At 40.5% G+C, this 9,556-nt stretch overlaps 1 long non-coding RNA gene across 1 annotated transcript in view; it reads right to left on the minus strand.

The window, feature by feature from the left end:
- LOC111822355 (uncharacterized) overlaps nt 1–4,907 on the minus strand; it is a 50,243-nt gene extending 45,336 nt beyond the window's left edge. The window contains exon 1 of the long non-coding RNA XR_002825631.1: nt 4,821–4,907. This is a non-coding gene — a long non-coding RNA (uncharacterized LOC111822355). The remainder of the gene's footprint in view (nt 1–4,820) is intronic.
- Nucleotides 4,908–9,556: the final 4,649 nt, after the last annotated feature.

The following is a 9,556-nucleotide window of genomic DNA, read 5'->3' on the forward strand; positions in this document are numbered from 1 at the left end:
AAAAAAAAAAAAAAGAATTATCTATGAGATCAAATTGAGAACAGCAACTCAAAAGGTTTGATGGGAAGCCTAGGGGGCAGTGAGTTGAAGATAATGGTGATGGAATAATTTGGAAAAGGTTAGTGAGAATAGCAGCACAACTGGAAGAATATAATCGATGTCACTGAATTATACATGTAGAAATTTTTGAAATGGTGTAACTTTAGGGAACTCAAGGTCGAGAAGGGAGAGTGTTGAAATGTCGTGGGGCTGTTAACCAATGTCATAAAACATGAGTACTAACTGTTTAATGAGAAGCTTGTTCTTAAACCTTCATGTAAAGTACAATAAAAAAATTAAGAAAAAAATTAACAGAAGTTTTTGAGGTCTTCTCATAAAAATACAGGAATTATTATTTTACACTTTCTTATACCAAGCTGAAGGAGCCCTAATGGCACAGTGGTTAAGCACTCGGCTGCTAACTGAAACATTAGCAGTTTGAACTCATCAGCCTTTCTGCAAGAGAAAAGACCTAGTGATCTGTTCCTGTAAAGACTCTTATTGTTGTTAGGTTCTGTCGAGCCCGTTCCGACTCATAGCAACCCCATGTACAACAGAACAAAAAGATTACTGTAAAGATTACTGCCTACAAAATCCTATGGGGTAGTTCTACTCTGTCACATAGAGTTGCTATGAGTCAACACACAACAACATATCAAACTGAGATATTTATTCTTTTTTGGCCAAAAATATATATTTCTTAAAAGAATATACAGCAATGTAAGTTTTACTAGAAACCTGATCATCTTGTTCACTCACCACTCTGCCCCCGGCACATACAACTGAGCCTAGCACAAGGTAGGTGTTCTATTTGTTACGTGAATAAGCTCATTATTATTTTCCAATTTGCATGAAAGCAGAAAATCAGACTCCCAAAGTCTTGCCAGAAATAAAAGACAGTTATTACCGAACTAAGAGATCTGTGGTGAGATTGCCTGTTTTATTTTGCTGTCATTGTTAGAATTTTAGTAAGTTGGGACTTTGCTTTCTTTGCATTTCTAACTTTTCCACAGCACAGATAAATCAAAATTCTGCATGTTACCTGAGATCTACCTGGTAAATATACTTCAAAAATACCCTGTCCCTCTTCTTGATCCCCACTGTCACCACCCTGATCTAGGCCAGCATCATCCTCGCCCGGACTTCTACAACAGCTTCTTAACTAGTCCTCTTTTGCCCTCTTCCAACCCTTTTCCCTACACAGCTGGGAGCGTGAACATCTTAAACCATCAATTTGATCATGGCGCTCTCCTGCTTAAAAGCTTTAGCTGTTTGTCTGTATTTTTAAGATAAAGTTCAAAATCCAATGCCCGCATGACCTGGCTGCAGCCCCATTTTGAGAAACTCCTTCCCACCTCCCCAAAACGCCCTCACTATGCTCAGCCACACGGGCTGCATTTCAGTCTCTCCAACCGGCCTGGCCCACCTAGGACCTCCCCACAGGCTGCTGCCGCTACCTAGGCGGCTCTTCATCCCCTCTGCTTGGCCTGTTCTCACTCCAGTCACTCCCTCTGCAGTACCTTCCCTGCCCACCATCCCCCGCCCACATAAGGTCCCTGCCACAGTCTCTTCCAGCACACTGCACTACACTGTACTTTTAGAGCATTTTTCACAGTTTGTAATTATATATTTATTTGTGTAATTCTTTGCTCTATCTTTGTCTCCCCAGAGAAGTGGGGTTCATGGGGGCAGGGATTGGTGGCACAGTGGTTAAGTGATACGGCTGCTAACCAACCAAAAGTTCAGCAGTTCAAATCCACCACCCACTCCTTGGAAACCCTGTGGGGCAATTCCACGCTGTCCTCTAGGGTCGCTATGGGCCCAAATCGACTTGATGGCAACGGGTTTGGGTTTTTTTGGTTTGTATCTCTACCACCTACTACAGAGCCTGGCACCTATTTGGCACTCAACAAATGTTGAGTCAGTCCCAACTCATGGTGACTCATGTACAGCAGAATAAAATGTCCTGTCCTGCACCATCCCCATAATCAGTTGGGAATGCACAACAGATCATTGTGATCCATAGGGTCTTCACTAGCTGATTTTTCAGACATAGATCTCCAGGCCTTTCTTCCTAGTCTGTTTTAGTCTGGAAGCTCTACTGTAGCCTGTTCAACATCATAGTAGCATGGAAGCCTCCACTGATAGACGGGTGGTGGCTGCCCATGAGGTGCATTAACTGGGAATCGAACCTGGGTCTGCTGAATGGAAGGTGAGAGTTCTACCACTGAACCACCACTGCTCCCATTCAACATATGTTGTTGTTAGCTCCTGTGGAGTTGGCCCCCAACTCATGGTGACCCCTTTTGTGACAGAATAGAACTGCTCCGTAGGGTTTTCTTGGCTGTAATCTTTTTTGGAAGCAGATTGCCAGGACTTTTCTTCCATAGAACCATGAGGTGTGTTCTGACTGCCAACCTTTAGGTTAGCAGCCTATGGCAAACCTCTTGCACCACCCAGGCTCACTCAACAAATACAGCTAAGTAAATGAATGACTAAAAATAGCTCAATGCCATCCTCTCCCAGGAAGCCTTCCTTGCTTATGCCCAGGCCACAGTAATCTTTCTTTTTTCAGATATCCAGTAACACTCTTGTGCTATTTTATTTTGTCCTGGACTATGTACTGCAGTGTAGTGGGCATTGTTTCATTTTGTGTTTTTCTACAACTGCTTTGCTTTCCCAATTAAAATGTTTTTCAAGAGCAGGATCTGGCCCCAGATTATTTCTACAGCCCAATTTCCTTTCACGTTCCCCTCATTTCCCTACAGGCACACTGGCCTCTTTGCTGTTTCTCTCACACTCTCAGCACACCCCTACTCAGAGACTTTGCATTTGCTCTTCCGTATACTGGAACACTCCTCCCCTAGATATTTAAATGGCTCTTTCCTGTTCGATTCAGCCTCTGCTCAAATGTCACCTCCTCAGATAAACCTTGTCTCCACTCTCTCTCCTCTGTAATAACTAATCCTGTGTGATTGTTCTTCCTACCTCCCATGACATGACACTTTTACACACCCACTTGTTTACTTGTTTACTATCTGGCTCCCTCTCCCAGGCCCAGGAGGATATGTGACTTTGTTGGTGTGGTTCCCTGTGTGTCCCTGGAACAGTGCCTGGCATACAGTATTTCCTCATAAATATTTATTCATTGCCTGGAAGTTCATTCCCAAAGAGAGTCCAAAACTAGCCAGATTGAAATGAAATATGAATATATTACAGCTGGCTTAAAAATCTAATCAAGCATTCACTTCAGGATCCTAACTCAGGGAAGGAACTAGGTGTTCCTCAATTGCTTCTGATATGGAGGCAGCTAAAGGGAAGGAGAAAGTTGGTGAAAAAGAAGTAGAGAATAGTGGAGGAGAGAAGTAAACTGAGTTGGATGAAAGGGGAAAATATTATCATTGGAAGGACTTGAAATCGTTTCAGCAACAATGTGACAATCAGAAAGTGAGAGTTCCGACTGGGTCTTCCCTCTGGCAAATGTGGCTCTGAATGAAATGCAGTCTCTGTGCTGGAAAATCTCCTCAGAGTTCGTGTATTAGATGAGATATGCCATGAAAAGGTATCAACCAGAGAAAACTTGCAAAAAACTTAAAAAAAAAAAAAACAGTTAAGAGAGAATTATGGAGGATAGTAAACAAAGTGCATGCCAATGAGGAAAACCGTTATAAAAGTCTCACAATGAAAGTGAGAGAATATTTCTTTTGTCCCTGGATGACACAGTTTGCGGTTGCCCATTAACCTGAAGGTTGGCAGTTCGAACCCACCCAGCAGTGCCATGACAGAAAGGCCTGACCATCTTCTTCTGTAAAGATTATATCCAAGAAAATCTTAGGGAGCAAGCAGTTCTACTCTATAATAAATGGGGTTACCATGAGTCGGAATTGACAGCAATAGATTTGTTTTGTTTGTTTGTAATATTGCATCATAAATGGACTGGTTTGTCCAGAGCTCTTAAAAGGAAAAGGGGTTAAGAGGTTTGCACATTGAAAACCACCCCAAAACTGATAACTTCAGGTTTGTATACACATGAAAATGTAGTGTGGGTGTTAAGGCTTTGTAATAATACAGCAGTAAGAACTGTGATGCATTGGGGTGGGTAGGAGGTTTTCTGGAGGTTTTCTGTTTGATTGTCTGACTCAGAAAGCAAGCTCTGAATCAGTTCTTCCTCTGTACTTCGTCGCCTGATATGAGATTAGAATTATGTCGGCAATTTAATACTCCCATTCTGAGGGAGAAAACAGGCATGTGTACACAAATAACAAGTATAGTCTCAGAATCTGTGATCATCTGAAATGGGCTGGCTTCCACCATTAGCCATTCAATAGACTTACTTGGTTGATCAAACTTTTCACATATCCAAAAATTAACTTTTACCAAAAATGATTCTTAAAGTTCTGAGTTTATTCTTTGATAAACTTAAAACCCAGGCTATAAAAATATCTAACAATAAAGCTGAGAAAAGTTCTCCTTTGTTGTTACGGGATTAATATTTACATCACAAATCAAGATTTAGAAAAGAAAACAAAGTACGCTCAAAGTAAAACTCACAAGTGAAGAAAATCTGGAGGGCGGGGAAGGAAAGCAGAGCAAACACTATATTAAAAAATATATGCATTCATCTTTTCATTCATTATCTCTCTCCTTCTGAATAAGCTAACCATACATTATTTAGAAAAAGAAAGTGTATGTTTATTGTAATTATCCTTCCCAACAAATATTCTTATGCAAACTATGAAGCTTTTTTGTATAATGACAAACTCAAAGCACATAAATTTTACCTGTGGTCTACTTGAAAAGCCCATGCAATTGGAGGCAAATTCTTTTCTATAGCACCTTGGAGTTCCAAAAGTTCTATTAGTCAGGCGACATCTTCTCTCTTCCTGCTTCTCCTTCACTAAAATGAAACTTACTGAGCTAGAGAAAGAGAAAAGAATGCAGGAGATCAAAGGGTAAATGTTTTCTTCACTGATTTTTAAAGTCAGCTATGAAATTTTGCTTACAAATGGGCTTCTTGATCCCTACCAACCTTTGAAAAAGTAGAAAACAATAGCAAAGGGATTATCCCAGCATTAAAAAAATTATATATATATATATATGTATATACATATATGTATATACATATATATATATGGGATTATGTTATCATTTTACTAATTAAATTCTCTTGAGCAAAATTTAGCATTTCTGCCCAGAGATTTATGTCACTGTGGATTCTTTAAAGACAAAGCAGGCTTAGAATATTTGGAAGATACTTATGGCTCTATCATGATATGCAAAAGCTTGGATAAGAAAAATTCAAATGATTCTATGATTGTCTGATTGTTCATTTAATAATCAATGGTTGCAAGACTTGCTTACGCACCATGAGACGCATATGTGACTTTGCTGTTCCAGTCACTAAACAATGTATAATCCAAGAATAAAAAATCCAAGGTCCAATTAATTTAGATTATCAAAAATATGTGTATATGTATAAATGTCTAGCCCAATTCCTTCATACAAGTTAGTAAACATTGATTAAATGGCAAAATCTATATGTATATGCATTTTACAGGAGTCACTGAGAACCAAAGAAGTAAAGTTTTGCTCAACGGCATAGAGCTTGTTGGTGACAAGTCCAGGCCTCCTGACTACCTGTGCGGTGCTCTTTCCAGCCCCCCACCAACCACATCATCCCTAACTGGCATTAATGCATTTCTACATGTGCGCCAATAAAACATGTCATAACCCTGGGTCATGTTAGAGCTTGAGAGATGAGTCCTAGGACTACTGACCTCTGAGAATCTGACTGCTTACCCTCAGCCAAGAAAGAGGCCAGGGCCCTGAGCCCTATCCCTAGACACCACAGACAGTTACCCATCAGACATCTCCAAGGCAACTGAAGAGGACTTGAAGCAGGTTCCTTAAACATGTTTGCAGTCTCATAGATGCTGCTGGAAGGTCCAGGAAAAAGTTTGTTTTGAGCAGAACATATAGAACATGGCACTATAGACAGAAGCACCACGCCATCCCTCCACAGCAAAGACCCAAAAAACTAAGTGCAACAGAGACAAAGGTCAGTCCTGGAACCCTAAGAGTCAAATGAAGAGATAAAGAACTCAACCAAGCACCAAATGGAATAAGAAACTGATAGAGAACAGAGAGCGAGGAGAGTTACAAGCGGAGGTCCCCTATCAGCTAATGCAGCACAGATCCACCATCTTGGACCCCTGTTGGAGATCAGTGTACAGAGAGTACGGGAAAGCAGATTCATGGAGCTCCCACAAGGAAACAGAGCACCCAGTAACAAGTGAGACACCCACCCCCATCCTGCCTCCCCACCCCCACTCAGCATTCGTGGCTTCCCAGCTGGCTGATCCATGGCTTCCTGGGGGGCCAATTCACTGCTTCCCAGCAGGCTGATTTGGGGCTTAGCAGTATGTCAATTCCCAGCTTCCCAGCGGGCCAATCCACCGCTTCCCATCCAGCCACAACCATGGCACAAGAGGCAAAGGTTCCATGCCAAGCTGATTCACCCCACCCACAGCAGCTGGCTTCTTCACTGCCATTTCTTTGTTGATGGTATTGTCTTCTTTGGCCTCTTTTAGTTTCTTCCCTGCCTCTGAGCTCCTCCCCCTCCTTTCTCTGTAACACCTGACTCCGTATGCCATCGTTGCTTCTTCTTGACAGGCTGTGAAGCACTGCTCAGCTGGGGAACGGCTTCCCTGGTCCACACCACCACACTGGTGGAATCCCTGGGGGCTTTTTATTGTTTGTTTATTTTCTCCTTCTTTTTTCCTTTTTATTTTTCTTCATTTCTCAGTTTCTCCTCTCTCTACTTACCTTCTTTTCCTGTCTCCTGAATACCCGGCACTGTGTATCATCTCCACACCTTCTAGCTGGGCTATACTGAGTGGTTTCGGAGCCACTTCCCCACTCAGTGAAGCTGCACCAGTGCGATTGGGGTGAGGGGGGCTTTTTTTCCCCTCTTTTTCTTCTTCTTCATTTCTCAGTTTCTTGTCTCCTCACTCCTCACAATGGCAGGCTCCCTCTTTTTTTTTTTTTTGCCCCTGTTTCTCTCTCCTTTGTCTCTTCTTTTCCATAACCAACCTAGCTCCACACATCACAACCTCCCCCTTCCCCTCCCTCCTGCCTATCTGCAGCATGTGCTGATTATTGCACTCTCGAGCAGCACATGCATGGCCTACTGGAACTGGCCCTGAACTGAGCCCTGGCTGACCTTGTCGGCCCCAGTATGTACCACAAACAACCTATCCCAGGCCCTCCCCTTCAGCTCGACTTGCCCTGCTGCACCATAGCTGAGCTACTTGCCATGCTAATTGGACAAGGAGGTGAAAAATATCACATCTACAGATGAACAAACAAAAAAGAAAGCACAGCCCACCTGCTCAGATAACCAAATAAAACAAAAAAGCAGTAGGAAACAAACAAATCTGCAGTCAAAAAATGAAGAAAATAATTACTGAATGTCCTGAAGACAGCAGACAATATCAAAACATATAAAAAACAGGACAGGATGGTTCCAGTAGGCATCCAAAATAAAACATCACATGACTTTCCAGTAGAAGAAAAGTCACTAGAACTACCTGATAGGGAATTCAAATTGGTAATATTCTGAGCTATCCAAGAGTTGAAGAAAAAAGCAGACAAAAATGAGGAAAAAATAGACAAATTCATGGAAAAGGCAGACAAATTCATGGAAAATACACACATTTAAAAACTGGAAGAATTCAGGAAAATAATACAGGAACAAAATGTTAAAATAATTTCACAACTAGAAATCATATAAAAACAATAATTAGGCATCCAAAAGATAAACAACAAGGTTTCAAAAATGGACTGTGTCAAAAAAGGGCTGAGGAACAGGTTTGAAACAATGGAAAACAGGATTAGCAAAATTGAAGACAAACACTTGGATACAACATCGTTTGCAGAAAAATCAGAAAAAGGAACAAAGAAAAATGAAGAAACCCTGAGAGTTATGTGGAATACAATCAAAAGTAAAAATATGTGAGTTACCTGAGTTCCAGAACAGGGAGAGAAAATGGAAAACACAGAGAGGATCATTGAAGAATTGCTGACAGAAAACTTCTCTGATACAATGAAAGACAAAAAGCTGACCATCCAAGAAGCTCAACAAACCCTATATAGGATAGGTCCCCAAAGAAAATCACCAAGGCATACCATAATCACACTCGCTAAAACCAAAGACAAAGAGAGACTCCTGAGAGCCGCTCGAGAAAACCAAAAAGTCACATACAGAGGGGAAACAATAAGACTAAGCTCTGATTACTCAGCAGAAACCGTGCAGGCAAGAAGGCAATGGGAAGACACATATAAAACCTTGAAAGAAAAAAATTGCCAAGCAAGAATAATACATCCCACAAAAATCTGGTTTAAATATGATGGTGAAATCAGGACATTTCTAGATTAACAGAAATTAAGAGAATATGTAAAAACCAAACCAAACTAACCAGATTATTAAAGGGAGTCCTTCAGTTTAAGAACGAACAACAGCAGACCACAGCCTGAATCTAGGACACAAGATCATACCAGCCAGGTACCAACCTAGGAAATGAACTCTCAAGGACTATTCAAAACCAAAAGATTTACAACAGGGAACCAGAGAGGTTAATCTATAAATGACAACAACATCAAAACAATAAAAGAGGGAAGAAATGGTGTAGCTATAGAACTTTGTAATGGAGAGGAAGGTAAAGTGATACCAAGTAATAAAAGACTGGTTCAAACCTAGGAATATAAGGGTAAATTTCAAGGTAACCACAAAGAAAGTTAATAAATCTATTCATCAAAGTAAAGAAGAAAAACATAAAGCCTCAGCAAAAACAAAACCTAAAAAAACAAAAGAAATGAAAAAAAAATCCACAAACAAAAAGAATTCAGCACAGGAAAGTAACAGAAACGAAGAAATCATCAGCATCACAATAAAAGGCACTACAAGACAACAATAAACTCACAGCTGTCAATAATTACACTGAATGTAAATGGCCTAAATGCACCCATAAAGAGACAGAGAGTGACAGAATAGATTAAAAAAACAGGATCCATCAATATGTTGTCTGTAAGAGACACACCTTAGAAACAAAGACATAAATTTATTAAAAATCAAAGGATGGCAAAAAATATATCAAGCAAACAGCCACCAGAAAAAGAGTGGGAGTGGCAATACTAATCTCAGATAAAATAGACTTTAAAACAAAAATCCACCATAAAAGACAAAGAAGGGCACTATATAATGATTAAAGGGATGATCCATCATGAAGACATACCCCTAATAAACATCTACACATCCAATGACAGGCCTCCAAAATACATCAAACAAACTCTAACAGCACTGAAAAGAGAAATTGACAATTCCACTGTAATAGTAGGAGACCAACACGCCACTCTCAGTAAAGGACAGAACATCTAGAAAGAAACTCGGTGAAGATATAGAAGATCTAAAGGCCACAATCAGCCAACTAGAATTCATACACATATATAGAACACTCCA

Source organism: Trichechus manatus, unplaced genomic scaffold, assembly GCF_000243295.1.
Source record: "Trichechus manatus latirostris isolate Lorelei unplaced genomic scaffold, TriManLat1.0 scaffold00164, whole genome shotgun sequence".
NCBI classification, from domain to species: domain Eukaryota; kingdom Metazoa; phylum Chordata; class Mammalia; order Sirenia; family Trichechidae; genus Trichechus; species Trichechus manatus.